Source organism: Lates calcarifer, linkage group LG19, assembly GCF_001640805.2.
Source record: "Lates calcarifer isolate ASB-BC8 linkage group LG19, TLL_Latcal_v3, whole genome shotgun sequence".
In the NCBI taxonomy this organism is placed as follows: Eukaryota; Metazoa; Chordata; class Actinopteri; family Centropomidae; genus Lates; species Lates calcarifer.
Genome location: NC_066851.1, coordinates 7,233,632 through 7,254,055, shown reverse-complemented (window position 1 = coordinate 7,254,055; position 20,424 = coordinate 7,233,632).

The window sequence follows — 20,424 nt, the reverse complement described above, 5'->3', positions numbered from 1 at the left end:
ACAAGGCAGTTCCTGGAAGAAAACCTTTCATCAGCTCAAAGTGGATCTGTTTTCCATTCAATGCTGTTTGATTTTTCATTAGGAGAAGAAAAACTCAGTACCCCCTTAACATGACATTGATGAATCATTTGTCTTTGAAACGGTGGTTAACAAACTTTGACTAACCAGACTCCCGGAGAGCTTCCCACAAAAACTCCCAGGGAGAACAACAGGAGGCCACGTTTACTGCTCTAGCGATGTGGATAAAAGCTGGTCCCGGCGGACCCCATACGACTCCACAAAGACTCTTGGGATTAAGCCTTCTCTAAACTTGACTGGAACAAAGGGCCTAGATGTTACTCATCTATACTGTTTTACTGACAGTTGACAATGGGCGACATAGCTTCTTTAAATTCTATAATCTACTGTCTGCTATATGAAGCTCAGACCTAAATACAAAGAGCGGATCATCATTTTTCTCATGCTTAAGAATCTTTCCAATTTAAAATCATGACATCGTTGACCTGAAAGTGATGAAATCCATAAGTCCCTCTTGCACACAGACCATTTTGCTGTTAAAACACATTTTTCAAAAGTGGCATTTGGGATTTGGGGATTTTGGTAAGCCAGCGTGTGCTTTCTGTCCCTGTCTGTCCATTCCTCTGACACAACAAAGAAAGATTAAATTGTCTGTAAACTTCTGTTATTTTAGGGACTTTTTACTCTTAGTTGTAGCTGAATATTTACCTAAGTCTTTGTCACAGTGAGGGATGGGAAAGTAGGGGACTTTTGCAGCACTTACTACTGTGCCAACATTGAAATGCCACCATAAAGATGGATAAGACACACTTCCTCTTTTTGCTTTCGGTTTCGAGTGTTTTGAATCTAGTGGGGGCATAAAACAGTGAACTAGTGAGCAATGCAAACCTTAAAGCAGAACGAGACTTTAGTCATTAGGTGGTGACAGACATTTCAGGCTCTCATTTCACAAGTGTGGCCATTGTTGAGGGCTGAGGGAAGCACAGTGTGTGGTAAGTCCAGTGATGGGCAAATGACAGGGCTTAAGAGTAGGCTTCTGTTAGTCATTGTACATTACTGTTAACACGTCTGACTGTCTGGCACTGAATGCACTGTACAAAAAGGAGTGTGAAATCCCATCAGACGGTACATTCATGTGTCATAAACACAGTCATATGTAAATACAGTCATGCCATAGTTAAACACCCCCCCTCCTTCTCTCTTAACAGACTGGTTTGCCTGGTGACAGATAGTTTGTTTGGCAGGCACTTAGGGGGAGGAGTCTGCATGCACTCTTGCAATGCAGCTCACCGAATAGGCTTTGACTCAGCTTTTTGGCATTGAACCTGGTGGTGGCTGCTGAAGGGAGGGGAGCTCCTGTGAAAGTTCACAGGCAGCAGACATCTATTAATACCAATAACATGGTGACAGCTCTGAAACAACGGGTGGTGGTTATGTGCTAGTTGGGGTTTGTGTGGCTTACACATCATGTAACTGAAGAATAGCTTTAGCTTGAATAGGTCATTAATATGTTACTGTAAACAGGCTGGGATTTTATAAATACTGAGGTCATGAGTCCAAATTGCTCAATCACAGCCCCACCCCTGAAAACCAACAAAATCACACAATTTCACCTTTTATTTATTCAGTACACCTTTATATACTATATATGTGTATTCTGGATAATATTTAATTTAATGTTTTACCTAAAACCCGTGCATTCTTGAGACATTTAAATAAGAGTTTTAACTTAAAGCTGGGTGGCACAATGCTGCAGTTAGCACTGTCGCCTCACAGCAAGAAGGTTGCCTGGGGCTTTTCTGTGTGGAGTTTGCATGTTCTCCCTGTGTCTGCGTGGGTTTTCTCTTGGTACTCCAGCTTCCTCCCACAGTCCAAAGACATGCAGCTTAGGTTAATTGATAACTCTAAATTGCACGTAGGTGTGAATTTGAGTGTGATTGGTTGTTTGTCTATATGTGTTGGCCCTGTGATGGACTGGCGATCCCTACAGGGTGTACTCCGCCTCTCACCCAATGTCAGCTGGGATATGCTCCAGTACCCTGCGACCCTTAACGGATAAGCGGTATAGATAATGGATGGATGGAACTTGAAGCTGCTAAGTAAGTTAATGCTTTAGCCTAAGTTAGTTATCAATATGTTTGTATGAACAACAGCTCAAATGACCATGCATATGTGAAAGAGGATTGCTAAACGTGACAAGCCCACACAGAATTGTCTCCCCAGCTCTAAGGAACACCTTATCATCTTTCAGCTCATTGTTTTGTTTTATGGACTGTTTTGGTTCCCTGTCACCACTCATGAACATTTTTTGGCAAAAGCAGCATTTAGAGCCAGCTGTTTTTCTCAGGAGTTGTTGGGACACCAAAACAGAGCAAAAATAACTGTGATTACAGGATTTGCAAGGTGGCCAGAAGCATGAGTCCATATGAATTACTAATGCTGCTCTGTCTCTGCTGGGTATGTAAATAAGCAACAGTTTGCTAACAAGTTAGCCGTATCTTAAGTAACACGTCAACTTCACAACTGGTTTCCCCTGCCCTTAAGTATAATAAGGATAATACCAGTGCATTTAGTATTAAATTTTCATCAAAAGGTTTGTCCATTTTTAAGCAAATTTCAGAAAACTTGGCAAAATAGCATGTTAATATGTCCATTTCAACAAACTACCATAATGTAAATACTGAAGGAGGTGACAAAATTATCTGTTAATGAGCAACATTATGATAAATTGTACCATTTTATGTCTGCTTCTGAATTGTGTTGTTTTTATAAGCCTCTAAAGTGATACAGAAAGGGGTGACATTCAGCAAGTGTCCTCATCCCCATCTGGATTCAAACCAAAGCTGTCCACCTCCACTCTTTATATTCAGGCCTTTAACAGAGGGACAGCATGACACAAATTCTTATTATACAGAGGAAGGAGCAGGAGGTGGTTGCAATAGTGAGGTTTGTTTCATAAGCCCATTCAACCTTTTCACATTTTGTTTTTTTCAGCATGCATAATTTCCAAACCACCAGACTGTACAAACTTTTTTATATGTTAGATATATTCTGTCTGTTATTCAAAGTTCCCTTGTTTCTTTTGTGGTTTTTATGTGCATAATTGAAAATGCGCATAAAAACAGATGTATGGAAACATGCATTATGAGCGTCTAACCCCACTGCTCTGTTTGGCTCGCTCAGAGGCTCATGCAGTCTTTTCTATTCTATTAAAGTTCACCTCATCTCCTGGAAATCGTAGGCTCCCATTCTTTTCAGAAATCAATTAAAACAGCTTGCAGAGTCATACTGCTACACTGATGAACATAATCCATCACTGTAAATGAGACAACTCAATTTGTTCCTCACATTTTTTTTCCAGCTTGACTTTATAAGACAACATTGATTGCAGTTATAATCCCGTCAACAGTTTCATTCTGCCAGAAATGAATAAGAGGAGTTTGCTGCACATCTCCTGTCATATCTGTCTCACCTTGTTCACTGCCACCAAAAGTACATGTACCAGTAGGCCCTAATTGAAAATGAAAACTAGTTGAATTAAATGTGGTATTTAACAGCTTAGTGAAGTCCTGTTAGGAGAAATTACTGGTTGTCTCATTTAATATGATGGATGACATCTGTTAGTACAGCACTATGTCTCTGTCAGCTTTTTTTAATGGATGTTTTTTGTTTTTTTTTTTTACAATAAGCCTGACATCCTGGATGCCAGACAGTTTTTTCTGACAAAAACATGGCAGGCTTAGGAAAAAAATCTTCCCTTCTTGGGTAGTTGGAAGTTGGAATGTGATGGTTTTCTGTGGTTTATTCTTTATTGATAGTCGTCTGAGCTCCAGTGTAAAACTAAACTTGAAACTTTTCTGGGGATGTGACATTTATCAAAACCTGTTTTTTTCCACAGTTAGAATACCTCCAGGCAGCTCCATGGCCATTATGATATAAACTGGTCGGTACACCTGATGTTTTTGGCACCACATACAATAAACTTTTTATCTGTTTGGTGATAAAAATCTCTGCCTTAATACGATTTCACCCACCCATGATTAACTGCGTGCTAGAGCTGCACTGTAAAATATTTATGAAAATACACTGCAGTCATCGCTCACCTCAAATGTTCTTAAAGTCATGAGAGTGATGAATGTTTCCCTGGGAGCTGGTTTTTATCCGGTACTAAGTGAGAAAAGTCCTGCAGCTCTGCAGTCGGCAGTGGCAACTGATCTGGGACCAGGTTGGCTTTACAAATCTCTCCCCTGTATGTCAAGTCAGAGCTGTAAATATAATATTTGCAGTCATTAGAGCAATTCCCGCAGGTTTTAATGTGTTGCAGGACTTCTGTTGGCATGAATCCTTATATGATAGGATGGATAAATAGTCCCTGTCAAGTGTCCCTGTGTGTTTTCACAAAATGCTTCCCAACTCTTAAACTATAGCTGCTTTCACACATACACTGCAAACCTGAAATTTTCCAGACATTACTCAGTGGAGCTGTATGTTTAACGCAAATGTCCAAATCAGTTGGATTAGATGTTAAACTGATTTGATCCTGCCAGTTCTCTAGGATGAAGTCTGTGTAATGTCCAAGGGAGCCCATGTTTGAATAGAGCAGATAACTGTCCAAAGGCTTCACAGTGAGAGAGCGGGCATGTTGGTGATGGTCCTGCATCACTAGTCTCCTGCACACTACCTGCAGATGCCACTCCTCACCTGAACCAAATGGAACATTTCCAGTTGGTAAAAACATGTCTCACGCAGACATTCTCTGACTGTGTGCTGCACGGGTGAAAGGGCAAGACCAGAGACTGTCTGGACCTGATGCTGACATTTTCTGGAGTATATATCTAAGCCTCAAGTGACCTGGGGTCACATCCCAAAATCAAATCTCAGGATCAAATCTCTTCAACTAGCTTCCCGTGGGCTACAGCACAGTGGCTGTATGAAACTGTACGAAGACACGGCAGTGCTTTGACATGCTAATGTCACAACGCTAACATGTTTAGCAGGTGCAGGGTTTACCATATTCACCATTTTGACAGGCTAAAAACATGAGGACGTATAATAAACATGAATGTCTGTATTACCACAAATGTCAATCTCAAGGTGGAGCTAAGTAAAAGGTCAGGGGATCACCAAAATCAGTAGGATTCATTTTTTGGTCACCACTTATATTTGTACCAAATTTCATGGCAATACAGTTGTCAAGACATGTGACTAAAAACCACAAATGTGAACCTCATGGTGGTGCCAGAGGAAAGGTCAGAGGATCAGTAGGTCAGTGGGATTCCTGGGGAACATGCATGTCTGTACAACATTTCATGGCAGCCCATCCAATAGCTTTTGAGATATTTCAGTCTGAACTAAAGAGGTGGACCAATTGACTAACACTACCTTCCCTAGAACCATGCCGCTGGTGTGAGCAAAAACATAACAAAAGGGACAGATATACAACAAAGTAAAGTGTAGTACAACACTTAGTTCTCTAATACATTGAGACATATTGAGCATTTTTGTGGTTTTCTCCCATTTTCGAAATACATAATGAAACTGACCCCAGCAGTTCCTCTACAGTTTTCTGTTCCTCTCTCTCTCGCTTCAAAAAGTCCGGGGCAATGGTTGCAGCAGAAATTGGGTATTTTAGTGGTTCTGCACCTGAGAGAAAGGGGCGGAAGATGTGTGGGCTTTCCATTCGCCTTTATCTGACCCAGCCAGCTGTCAGGTTTCTTCTCTCTGTCTCTGTGGCCTCACACAGAATCTCAGAGGATTTGACTCTGTTTTCCTACTCTCTGTGAGAGTCTTAGACAGTTTCACTGTAGTCGATGCCATGAGGCCACGAACAAGCTCTGCGTCTGTGGGAGAGTGACAGCTTTTTTTGAGCGGTTATATTGTTAATATTTTATCTTAACACTCGTTGGCGGAGTCAAAACATAACTGCATGTTTCTGCATCACGCTGGAATTCAATCTAAGCTGCAATACTTTTTTTTTTCAGTGGGCTTTGATATCGAGAAGGCAGTGCAGTGTTTTGACAGCTTTCAGCCTCAGATGGAGAGGGGGGAAAAAAGGGAGAGGGATGGGAGAGGAAAATGGAGTGGGGGGTGGGGTGTGGCCGAGAAGGAATCCTGGGCTGCTCAATGTCACACTAGGGAGGACTGCAGGGGGGGAAATAAAAGGATGGGGGGAAGGTTAGAAGGACAGGCTTATCAGAGTGTTTGTGAAGATAGAGGGGAGCGGACTGGCTGTCTGAACCACAACAGGATGGAGGAGTAATCCAATGGAGAAGAGATACACTGAGGAGCTTCATGGAAACACACAAATAATGTGCACTGTACCTCCTGCTCTCTCACACACGTGCTCACATTATGTCAAGTAACACTGCAGAAAAGGCTCCGGGTATATGGATATTTAATGAGACACCCCCACTCTCATCCTCCACCAAATCTGCTCACTAGCACAGGAGTCCAATGGAGGAGTCAGAGGGAAAGTAGGACACGTCTGCAGATTTAATGAGGCAAAAAAGCGCTGTATGACAAGCTTATGTTTTCTCCTCAAGCAGAGCTACTCTTTTCAAAAAGACAGACTCCATTCTCTTCTGACACAGAGCCACAGAATTCAGCATTATTGAGGCCAATCCCATACGATTCCTTTCAATTGTAAAATGTGGATTTTTGCGGATACTTAACAGTGGGAGGGAGTCCAGAGAGACATGAGTCCCATCTACTGCATGTCACCGCAATCACGTTTGATCGTTTTTAGAATGTAATCCCGTTGAGTAGGCTTACGGTGCATTAAATCTCAAACCCCCCCTTTTCATTTCCGATGTGTATTAGGCCGAGTCACAATGCAATGTTGGAGGACAATTACTCAGACATCATTAACTCAAGAATTCTCCTCATATTTGGAACTGGGGGGGGGGGGGGGGTTTAAAGAAACTGGACTGGGTTGACCAAGGAGGGAATCTAACTGCCACAAGTAGCACAAGCTCAAAAGTGACAACAAAAGAAGAAGTTTTCAGATGATCATTAGGCCTGAGGACGAACCAGCCCAAGGATCTGTGGCGCTAGTCCCTACATGGCCTTCTCTGGTTCAGCCACAGAGCTCTGAAGGACTCTATTTTAAGTAGAGATGTGCTCAAGCTGATTTCACCTGGGGGGATTCTGGTTGCTAAAACGGGGACACGCGCTCATACCGTCGTCCCCTTGGTAATGGCTAAAGAACACACCCACATGCAAATAGGCACAAATGTAAATACTTACCAGCAAGTGTACATACTTAAGAAGCAGTCTGTGTTGGGCCCCAGTGAAGACAATACAAGTAGTCATGTATCCAGAGACAGCTGAATATGTGGCTAATTACATCTTGAGGTAGGTGGTGTTTGTGACCTTGTTTACTTTTTTCACTGTGGATTTTACACCAAGTCATTGTATCTATAATTGAAGACAGGGGTTGTTTTCAACAAGGTCTTCGTGCTTTACTGACCTGCTGTGCGGCAAGTGGCGACATAACTTGGATGTTTGTTCAATAGGTGTCAGTGAGGCAGAATTTTCCAGAGTGGCTGTCAATTTGTTTGTCCACATTCTTACTGCAGCGAATCACAGTGTGACATTGTGGTTTGTGGTCAGGGTGACATTAGTTTAATAAAAAAAGTTTACTGACATTTTTCAAGGCAGACATGTTAGAAAATATGTTTCACCATGAATATCATCTCAACATTTCTCATCATCTGCCTCAAGCTTTATGATTGTTTTACTACTTCTGCTTAAAATGTAATCATAGCCACAAACTAGTGCTGTTGCGTAAAAGCCCAGTGTTTCTTTTTCCATCAGTATGTCAAAAAAAGGTCCTGTCAATATGTATGTGTGTGTGTGTTTTCCCCCCTGCCACAGAGAAAAATGCATCTCATCACGTTGACTTTTAAAAGTGTCTGTCATTTTCACCCAGGGTGAGCTGGAGGAAGTGAAGGGGGGAGGAGGACGCAGGTAGTGAGGCAGAGGGAGGAGAATGAAAGATGGATGCTGTTCAGAGTACTTATGATTGCTGTCTGATTACAGCTGCTCCTGGTGGGATGGGCTCAGACTCTGTCTCGCAAAAACGCGCGCACACACACACACACACACACACACACACACACACACACACACACGAATGAGTTCATTAGGGGCCTGCTGAAATCAGATAGCTGGACCTACATCACCATCGTAGCTGGGACATGGTCATACAGAATGTGCTCAGACATCCACAGAGGCGCTCTGAAAAGCATCTGGAGACGTGCTGACGTGTGTATATCTGTGCTTTCCAAACAATAATGTTTTGACGTAATGTATTCAGTGTCTCATGGGACTATCCAAGTTGAAACACACTCCACTTTCACATGCTTGCATATTCTATGCCGTGCGACTTGAGATATATGTATATATTTATTTATTTATTTTTTGCTGGTAGTTTTATAATGGCTTTCTGCTTCGCCTCGGGTGGATACGGATGGATCGAGTTGGAGGAGGGAGGTGTAGGGGGTTGAGTGAGTGGAGGTCTGAGGGCCCCTTCCATGCCATTGTAACCCCAGGCGTCCCTCTAAAGTTACCCACTGTTTGTGGCTGCGGCCACTGGGTCTCACATCACTACATTTATTAAAGGCCCATGGTAACCAGATAGCCCTAAGTGGATCCACATCGCCCTCATATTTTGGTCATTATATGCAGTGGTTCACATGCGCGGAGACGTTCTTCCTCGTCGTGTATCCTTCCCACCTCTTCTCCTTCAGCTCCTTTCACTGCCTCTAATCCTCAGTATTCAGTATTGGCCTGTTTATTACAGATCCAGCGCAGTTAATGACAGATGTGAAGTGCCAACAAGGTAAATCACTAGCTCAAGCTGGCACTGTGACAACATTGCTGATGCTGGCCTGTGTATGTGCTGGATAATTTACTTCAAGAGAAATTCAGTAGCAAAGGAAAAGGGCAGAGAAGGAGAAGAAGGGATGTTAATATTCTTTTGTTGGCATATGAGTCATACTGGGAAGCCTTGTTGCTTCCTGTAGTTACGCTCTTGTTCAAGAACACAGGCATCAACATCCTTCTATCATCTAAAACTGATGGAAATATGTAAAGAGCTTTCATTGTGCGTGCCCTTGCTTCTATGTCTGTGATTAAATAGGGCCACACAGCTAGGAAATGAGTACACTGAGTAATCCTGTGGATGTATTGATTTTCTGTCTCTGTCTCCCTCTCTTTTCTCTCCTCCACACACCACCCCCCCGTTCGCTCCAAGGAAGCCTCGCCTGAGCCTGTATGAGCCCCTGTACATGAGGCGCTACTGGAGGCCGGAGCTGCCCAACTTCTCCACCCCGCATCAGGGGAAGGGGGGTTACTGGTGGAGCCCCCAGAGGTACCAGGAGGTGGGATCCACGTGGAGGGACACACGCCGCCGCCGCGTGGTCTTCCCTGGAAACACCGGCTTCTCTGACGTGCCCTCAAGCCTGAGCGCAGGCTATTGCCACCTCCACCCCACCCTTGTGTGAGTGCCCACTACATATAGGCTTTTGGGGTTTACAAGCATACCTCCCTGCATGTATGTGTGTGTGAGTGTGTATGTGTTGTCATTCTTGAGAGGCCTGCTTTAGATGAACCTCTTCTTAAGTAGAAGTTTGTTGTCAGCACTCTGCGAGAGGCAGACGACAGACTGGTGAGCACTCAATCAGCACTCGGCCGGCTTATCAGAGGCCAGGCGCAGAGCCACAGTCAGGAGCTCTCCTCACGCTGTCGCCCTGCTTGTATGTCACCATGGCCACATCTTCACACAGGAGCCATTGGGCCCGTCAGAAAGCATGTTCACCTACAGGGTCACCTCCTCGTCTGAGAACACTTTGTCCACATCCTGTCAATACTGTGGTCGTCACTGACCTATAATATCTGCCAAACAGGAATCAAATGATGTGGAAGGAAAGTAGAGGGGAGCATAGTAACAGCATGCTTTTATACTGAGTACCTCATACAGTCATCCACCCTCTGTGCCACTGGTAGTAGTATATATATATATATATATATATATATATATATATGTATATACACACACACACACCCATAGCTACTTCTCATCACACCCCACTTCCCTCCAGGACCCAGACGACACTGACCTAAATGGATGGACAGAGTAAAGGCCCAGAGCATCTTGTTGTCATGACAGCAGAATGGTTGTGACCGTCCCAGTGTTCCCTCGCACTGATCTGATTTGTACCGCTCTGTCGACTGAGGCGGTCGGTATAAGAGCAAGAGAGAGAGGAGGAGAGGTGTGATGTACTACTTGGTTTAAGGGAGCTGAGATGAAATAAGTGAAGGGACCACCCTATCACAGAGAGCAATTTCATTCAGACAGAAAGAATGAGGAAAAGACTGAGAGAGTAAAGAAGGGAGAGAAAGTTAGGACGTTAGGAGAGAGAGAAACGTGATGTGAGGCCCAGGAGAGTCCAGGAAGTAAAGGAGAAAGATAAAGAGAGACACTTAAAATGGAAAGAGATGGGTTTTGAGTGAAAGGGAGAAAGATTGATGGTCAGGGGGAAAAAGAGGGAGTGAAAAAAAAGGAAAGAAGTGGAAAGAGAGAAAAAAGCCAGGGGGCTAATGGGCTCGTGGCTAATCAATCCTGAGTGATGGCCACTTTAGAGTGGGCCGGGCTGACAGATGGAGACCATCCCTCTGCTTTAGCTCTCCCCTGACTCCTAACTCACTATACCGGAGCACATCAGCACCTACCCTAGCCCCCATCCCACAGCATCTGAAATCACGCACATGCAACACACACACAGAGACACACTCTGCCAGATCAACCGATCCATTTATCACAAGAGACACAGCCATATCAGGAGAGTCCATACTGTTATTCCTGACGTGGATGAGTTTGAATGAGTGCAGCATCAGTTGTAGATTGATTCTCCATAAGGATTGATTGGACTAAATGAGCGCTGGGATCGATAGCTGGAGATAGGAGGGGTGGATGGTGAATGAGTTACTACTCAGCGAACCACGTGGTACTTTTGTACACTTGTTCTCAGCGAGTAGAAAAAGGGGAAACTGTTCCATTTATACAAGATTACTGTATAAATCAGTGAAGTGCCACCGCAGCAAGAAAGACACACATTTTCCACAAGCTGTGCAAACCCTCAGCATGTGGACAGAAATGGACAGGAGGATAATGAATGGAAAAAAAGGGAAAATAGATGCTATTTAAAGAGGCTCAAGATGGTGTGGTTCTTTTTAAATACACAGGGATGCTGGAAGTTAAATAATACTTTTCAATGATGCTTTAAACTAGTTTTTAATATGACGTAACCCGTGATGAAGCAGACATCTAACCATAGTCACCTTGTAGAAACACAGCGGTTCACGACACAATTAACAAAGTAATATTTCTACCTCACCCACAGCATCACAGCTATAGTGTCGACATTAGAGGTTGTTTACAGTCTTGTACTGAAACCAAGCCAGGGTCCAAAGCAGGGCCAAACAAGAAAGCAGTGTCATAAATTGCACTCTGCTGGCCCTGTTAAAAAAGATTAAAGGGAAGAAAGTGCAATCCAGTGACAGGCTGCTTGGACAGGGTTTGGATGGAGGGCTGCTATCAGCTCCTAAAGGACAGCAGGAGGGAAGGGAGGAGGTGGAGGAGGACAGCGCTATGGTGCCCACTGATAGATATTCAGCAGACAGTCGCTCTCTGCTCACAGTATCAGCAGGGATGCTGCCACTGGGTCATGCTCGCAGGCATGCAAGCCTCTTACACTGCAATATCAACAGCTGCACGACTCCAGTTGCTACTGTGGGCTTGTTTGCCTCTGCATGTCCGTTGATCTGTGCACACATGCATGTGTCACTCAGGTTTTTCTTTGTGTGCACTAAATCACAGCCTCATACAATCCAGCGCGTTGTCTTTTCTGTCCCCTGCCAGTCGTCTCACTAGGGAGCGGCTCTGATTTCCTCGCCCAGCTGTCATGTCAACAGTCATTCAGTCAGTCGGTAAGACATTTAGTCAGGCGGCAACGCAATTCTTCCCCTAGACCCCGCTAGGGCTTAGATCCTTCACTTCCTGAGCCATGGAAAAGGGTCAAAGCACAAGCCACAGATGGCAGAACCCAGGCTGAGCTTTGGAGAAATCCAACTCTGCTCAGGGGTGGAGAGCTAGAAGGTCGAAAAGCCAGAGAGAGGGGAAAAAGAAATGGATCTGGCTGGAAATGAGGGAGGAAACTGAGCAGAGACAGGCCGTGTGTTTCCACAATTCAGCACACACACTGGAACACATCCATTAGGATTAGGCCAGAATGTGTACTGCTTTACAGATCATGAGGTATTCCTTCAAAGCCTATTCATTTTCATACCTATTCATAATTTCCGGGGGTTACGTTTTAGCAGTGCTGACTTTGCAGTCATGTATGTTAAGATCACAAGCGCTCCCTATATGTCTTTCTTAGCAATGAATAGCACCTTTGAGAACAGAAGCTTCTAATCCATTGACAATTTGAAAAGTAAAGTCTGGCCTCTTGATGCTGTGAGAAAATCACCTGCTGAGCTTGGTAATTGAACGGCGCAGTTCTGCTATTATTATCCCAGTTCACCTCAGAGAGGCTGACATGCTCAATAATGAAGTCTTTGGTAATTAAGTTAGCTGATTAGGGACCTGATATATAATTAAATTCATGGGGAATAGTCGTGAGGATTGTCTCTGTTTCGCTGTTACCTTTTTAATCTTAGAGGATATGAAAAATCTGTATTTGTGGCCCTCAGTGTTTGGCAAGTGATATGAAAAGTGTAATCAATTATGTATTACATATAAATAATTGAAAAGTTCGATTATTTAGTAATTGCTCAACAGCAGAAGAACTGAATTACATTATTTGTTTCATTACTTTTTACTACTCAACACAACTCCACATTGGTATGTTGCAATATCTGTCTTTCACATACGTTAAAAAACAGACGGTGTCCACAAACAGCTAGCTGTCTGTAAGCACCACTTAATATTTTGAGCTAGTCTGCAGCCTCAGAGTGAAAACTGAACAAGACCTGGTGATTTGTCCATGTAAACTGAGGAGAAGCTAACATTAGCAAACTAGCTAGGGAGACATATCAATATGATATCCATGGACTTGCGTGGAGGTGTATTTTTTACTAAAGACTAGTCGACCAAAACCCCATCCTGCACCAAGCTAAAATGCTCTGTAATTTGTAAGTTGCTTTGGATAAAAGCATGTGCCAAATGAGTAAATGTAAATATGTAAATATATATATATTAAACCCCTGGTGCCACAGGGAGCTAACCGCCTAAACACCCAAATTACCTAAGTAATGTTATTGTGATTAGTAACTGTCATGTAATGACAATGTTTCAAGTTGTAATCCCTCAGACTACATACTACTACAAAAAGTAATCACATTACTGTAGCATGTTTTACTGCCAGTAATGGACAATGGAACTGACAGTCAAGATAAGATGTCAGAAATTACAGACTCACCAAATATGATGTAGCTTTCATTTGCCTTGGGGGTGATTATGTCTACAGATTGTCTCTTAAAACAGACGTGCTTTTGTATCATCAAATCCCATGCAGGAACATTTTAACACTTTTCCTCATGGAGTACAATAAATACAACTTTACATTGAACAAAAGATTCTGCCTGGCTGCCCTGAGCCCCGAGTTAGTCATTAAGGACTGAAAATCAGATAAGTGAAGTGCCAATGCTTGACAAACACCCTTTTTGTCACACCCTCTCCATCGATGCGTGGAGCGTCCAGTGAAAGCTGATGCCGGGTGGCAGAAGGCGGCGTGCTGAACAGGTGACAACACAGCTCCGTCCCTCCCTGAGACGACCAGCCAGGCTCAGTTTACTGTAGAAAGTCACACAGCAGATGGTGTCCAAGGAAGTGAATTAGCTCCGAGAGGCCGTGTCCACACACACCAGATGGGGGTAGCAGGAGAGACAAAGAAACTGGGGGAGAAAAACAATGACATAAAGGCAGAACGGCCAAGGTGGTGGTGGTGGGGTAACGGGGTGCAGGGAGTGTAGCTTTGTATGGGCTCATTTGTTTGTTTGCTTGCGTGTGTTTGTGTCTTTGTTGGCCCAATGCACGCCTTGGCCAAGTTCATGGGCCTGACGACTGTGATTGTATCCATTCACTGACTCATTAACAGTCCAGATCTCATGTGTAACACCTCTCATTTTGATGATAATTTTACACGTGTTGTGCAAGGCAAAGCTGGTCAAACATGCTAAACTGTGTTTTGTTCTCTGGTTGAAAAGGTGGCGCTATCGCTGGCAAAAACTCAGGGAGAGGGTGCCTCAAGTGCTGAGAGGAAGAGAGTAAGAAAATGAAGCTTGTTTTCAAAAAATAAAATTCAATGTTTATACCTCGACCTGTTTCTAATGTTTTTCTCTTTTTTTTGGTTCTTTTCTCTTCTAGTAACTTTCTTGTCCTATGAGGTTTCTTTAGACTCAGAGCGAACCCGACACTTGATACGTACATATTATACGGGTGACAAATTGCTCTTTCGAAAACAGAAATGACTGCTGCAATTTGTGTCGGAGTTGGAGGGAAACAGCCATGTTTTGGTCAAGGTAATCTCACAGTGTCAGTGGTTTAGGAATGGGCTCTGGAATGTTAATAAGGGGGAAAAAAGGGCAACACGACTTAAATGCCACACAGATGTGGCCTATCAGTGACGCAATCTTGCAAGGAAATGAGTTGTAGTGCTCTTAGATGCATTATTGTGTTGGAGGTTGTTAAATTTATGTATTGACTGTACTCGAGGGTGTGAATTGAAATGTCAGAATAAAGTTGTGCTGTAACCTAACTCTGAAAATGTCCCAGGCTATCTTGTTTTTCAATCTCCCTCTGTCCACGCCCCTCCACAGCCCATCTGGCTGTGATTATTGGACGTGGTCTAATCCAACGCCGTGTCCCTTTTGACACAATGGGGAGGGCCAACTCTCTGTTGTCTCACTCATCCTTCTTTCTCTCTCTCCTTTTTCTTCCGTGTCTCTCTTTCCTTCATTGTTTCTCTTGTTCATTCTCTCTTTTCTTTTTCGATCGCGCACTGTTTTTACCTCTTGTTCCTTTTCTCCTCTTTGCCTGGCTTGCTGCTGCATCTGTCACTAGCCGAGCGGCAAGCGCCTGTGTGGCACGCTGCCAACGCTGACAGCTGGCAGAGAGAAAGAGAGAGAAAAATAAACGGTGGGGGAGAGAGGGCAAAGAGAAAGGGGAGGGTGAAGGGGGGAGGAGAGGTTGATAAATATCAGCACAAATCAAAAATTCCAATATCACCTTTCTGCACACGCCACTGCAGAAGTAGCAAAGGAAATCAATGATCGTGTGACAGATAAACAACATAAAGGAGTGACATAAAAGAAAAGGGCACCTTTTGTCTTTTAACTTTGGAGAGATCACTTATACTTCTCTTACTTTACCTCTTTCAGGCTATTTGTTTCCTTTTGCCTCTGGTCATATTGGAAGTGTCTTGAAGAAGTTTTAGGGTCCCCTGTTTCTGCTCTTGTTGTTGGCAGGCAGCCATGTTTCATTATGGGCAGTTCACTCAGGGAGAGTCCACTGCTCTATTTTATTGACCTTTGTTTGTTTACAGGAGGAAATAAATAATCAGCGGATGGATTTTGTGTCTGGCTGAGGGACTGCAGAACAAGCCTTAATGCTGACATTTAGCTCATCATCACATGAACAAGTCCTTCAAATTAAACAACAAAATACATCCTTTATTACCAGCCATGTAATCTGACACTGCTGTGGTTAAAGTGAAATTACTTTGAAAGAAGAAAATGGTACAATCTTCCATTAACAAATGAAAAAATGAAATTATAATGATCAATGAACCGTACTCTTGTCTGATACAGTGCACTTCAACTCATTGTTACTGAAATAATGAGTTTCTGACTGATGGTCATGTCAACGTCCAAATTGTAATAACGACTTGGACAGTTTGACTTTCCGGACAAGTCCGACTTTCTGACTTGGAGCTTAAATATGGAAGTGCCTGGAAATCAGGCAAATGTTACCTTACCCACAGTCCATCATTAATTAGATTTAAATCCAAATTGAATGGCTATACTGTCATTTTTGTCAGTGTACAGATTCTAATCATGCAATCCTTTTGAGGTGTCAGATAATGTGGAATCTTTCCCGTCTCTACCATCCATCCCATATGCTACATTAAGCCAGTTGTCACATTTCTTTTCACTAAAAGAAGGGGTTTATGGGGTGGCAGAGGGGCAGATAGAGTAAGTCTGACAGACACATGTGACCAACAGAGGTCCCAGGATTCAATGCTTCTTTCAACGTTCTGCTGAAAGACAGATTGCAGCAAGCCAGCTGTGGGCTCACAAGACTTTGGGGTGGTCTGAACCAAATTATCAGCTTAGACACAGTTTTAAAGTAGCAAAGCTTTGGTGACGCTGAGCTATAATATGTTTACACTGGCTAACATTGCAAAGACAAAGTTGGTATTAAATTTTAACAACCATGTGAACACTTCGTGCAAACTTGCAGTGTCATAAATCAGGGGCCCAGCGTGCCAAGCCTTCAAAGGCAACAAATTAGTAAGTCGCCCACTCTCCTGATGCAGCATCAGTCTTGTGTTTGTATTTAATCCTGTGTGCGACGTCAAGGGAACACTCTGGGCGACCCATCTTATAAATATCTGCAGTGTGTTTATTTGGCAGCACAACACTATTCTCTCACTCCTCTGGCTGAAGTGTGAAAACTACAGTGGCATGTTTATGGTATATACAGTACGTTCCGATATATGAGAGCTGTAGTGGGAAAATATTTCTGTATTTCACAGTCTGGAATCTCAGGAATCACAAGGGTCCTCACTCTGACAACAGAGAAGAGGACTGCAGAGGGGATTTGGTGAGGAGGGGGTGGGATGAAACAAAAAATGCAGCATTCCAGCACTGAAGACAGCTTGTTGTTGCACATTTTACACTGTGTGACGACAGAATGTGTTACAATGAAAATAAATGTGCTGCGGGAGAGACTGGAAGAGATTTATTGAAAAGATAAGCAGCAGGTTGAGAGGAGGAGAAGTAAAGAAAAAGAGAAAAGTCCAGATTTGTTTCTACTGCGGTCCTCCAAAATCCACGACAAGCAATAACACTCAAGAGAAATGAAGCTTTTCCTGCGCAGAATACAAAATGGTTCATTCACACTTAGGAATGAGCTGGTCGTAGTAAGTCTGATTAAATGGTGGGGGAGGTAGGCAGAGGGAGAGAGAGGGAGAGAGAAAAGGAGTAAATCTTCATTCTCCATCTGGAGAATGTATGTCAGTGGGCTGCACTATCTGCCTGGCCCACATCTCTCTCTCTCTCTCTCTCTCACTTTCTCAGCCTTTGTGAGTGGCACTGATTCGGTGCAATAAAGTACAGTAGTCTGTTGCCAATGTGGCCAATTCATATTCAGAGTGCGTACTCTGCACTCTCGCACAGCACAGACTACACACTCCCATTCACTGGCTAATGGACGAATTGAAGGGATCTATCTGGGCAGCACATACTCATCTTTTTCATATACTTATATGTATACTCATACACTATAAGGGAATTACCTAATGAATAACATATGTTGTCATGTTAAGTGGATCGTGTCTGTTCACAAAAACATTTACACTACATGGCCAAAAGTATGTGGACATTTAAACATTATACTCATATGAGATCGTTGATTATCTTATTCTGAATTTATGGATATTAGCAGGTTGCTATGGCAGCCTTTCCTCATCTAGTTTTGTCAAGACATTGTAACCTGGATGCAGGGATGTGTTCTCATTCAGCCACGGTAACATTACTGAGTTCCTGCATTAAAGTTAAGCTTTAAGATCTCATGTTCCAAATCATCCCAAACTTGTTGGATGGGCTTGAAGTCAGGACTCTGTACAAGATAGCTGTGTTCTCTCCCACCAAAACTCAAAAAGACATTTCTCTGTGGACGTTTGCTTGTACACAGGGGCATTGTTATGTTGAACAGGAAAAGGGCCTTCCCCTGTTGTCACAAAGTTGGAAGTACACTATTGTCTAAAATATCATTGTGTGCTGTTGTATTACGATTTCCCTTATTTAGAATATAAGGGACCCAGTTCAAACCGTAAGTGCAGACACAAAAGCACATGCACACCTGTGCGTATGTGTGCATACGTTTGGCCATATATTTCATACACTCAAATATTAAACATGGAAATTAAGTGAATGAAGAATATGTACTTGAACATTTAAAGGAATGGCTCAACACTTTGAGAAATATGTTATTTGCTTTCTTGCTGAGAGTTGAATGAGAAGATTGACACCACTCTCACATCTAAATGAAGCTACAGCCAATAGCCAGTTAGCTTAGGTTAGCACAACTACAGATAAGAACAGAAATTAACACATCAAATGTTGAATGATTCCATCAAAAGGATATATTTAAAAAAAAGAAATAATTAGATATCCTGTTGTTCCCTGACACTGGAGTCAGAGGGTACATTCACCCCCACCTCATTCAACGTTAGCTGTGGGACACCGCTCCTCATTAGCTCAAATTAGGCAACCGTCTGCACGATCAATAAGACCTTGGAATGTATTTCCTAAGTAGGTAATGGGATTTCAAACTTTTTAGATTATCAACAGCGCTTGGGAATATCCCCCTGGCACAACAAGTATATGTGCCCCCCCCGCCAAGCACCACTTATGCCCCAAATCAAATTAGAGTTTTAATGAAGAAGTTATTTACCTCAGCCTGTGTAACTCTGAGCAAGACAGCACAGACAACCCTGGTGTAACGGCAATCAAGATTCACCACATTTCCTTATCTTCAACATACATGCAGCAGTTGATATTTAAGATTTAAGTTTCTGTTTAAGTTAAACAAACAGTGATCATGTCTGAGCAATGAGGAGCTGTGCTTATGCAGAACTTTGCTCACACTCTGCTTCCTGTGTTGTGGTTCCAGTGCCAACAGCTGTAGGGGAAGTCAGAGGGTGTTTGTGGGTTAGGTGCTTGTTTGTGCGTGTATATATATATATATGTGTCTGTGTGTGTGTGTGTGTGTGTGTGTGAACATACATGGCCTGTTCTTCTATCTCCCTGCTGGGGCTGTTCTATTTCCTGGTTGCAGGTGCTGCAGTGAGATCACTTCCTGCCGGCTCCTTCCCCCCAAGTGTGTGTGTATCCATGGGCTCCGGCCACTTCCTGTCCGTAGGGAAGAGAAAACTATAGGAAACAGGATGAGCATCCCGGGCGGGAGGGGTCATAGAGGGCTGGGAGAGGTGGAAGCAGGGGGTGATGACCCTGGAAATAGGGGAGAGGACCATGGGTACACGGATGCACCATATCAGGATGTGTTTGTGAGAAGATAGAGAGTCTTTTTTAATATTAGACTCAAAATTAGACACACAGAACAGGCAGTCATTTGTATTTTCAGAGGGGAGTTTGCGGGAAATCCCAGAATGGTTTGTCTGAGGTTCACAGTTATCTTGAATCTAATATCTACCTTAATATGAAGGTCACAAAACAGGATGACAGCCCTATATCTGATAATAATTACATCAATTCTAACTTCATTTAGCCAGCACTTTTTAGAAATAAGTTACAATTTGTTTTGCAAAGATATAAAACTCAGAAACACTAGATAAAAGTGTAATGAAATAACTAGATAAGATTAAAAGTTATACAGCAACAAATTTGATTAAAATGTAATAGCACTGAATCACAGAACAAGAATACTTTAAAAGAAAAGAGATTTAAATGGAGAAACAGCTGGTCCGTCTGATCTTAAGGGACCTTGACACCAAAGACTCCTCTGGTTTTTAACATTGACCTAGGCACTAATAACAGACCCTACCTCAGGCTAGGCCTATATGGGATTAACAGGTCAGAGATATATTTGGGGCCAACCCCATATGTGCCATAACAGAAATTGTTAAAATCTTATAGTCTATTCTTAAACATGCAGGTAACCAGTACAGAGATGATAAGTCTTCATGGTGCTTGGATAGGTTGTATTTGTGTTTGGAAGTTGCAGTAATGTAACCAGAATGTAAGAGAGGCATGGATAACAGTTTCTGTGTTCTTTGCAGACAAAAGAAGCTGAATTATTGAAATGTTACAAAGACGCAGGAAGCAAGATTGGACAACAGATGTCACATGGTAGTCAGAATTAAGCTTATTGTTGATTTCTATAATGGGATTTAATGCAGGAGGACAAAGGACCTAAGTGAGGGGAAAATGTAATCAATAGAAGAATCTGGACATGATGACAATAACTTCTAGTTTATTTGAGTTAAACTGAAGAAGGCTTTGTGTTAGTCAGCCTTTAACTTCTGTAAGATGCAAGATTGTACTTTGCTCAATTCTATTTTCCCTTAGAATCAAAAGAGAAATAGATCTGGGAGTCAT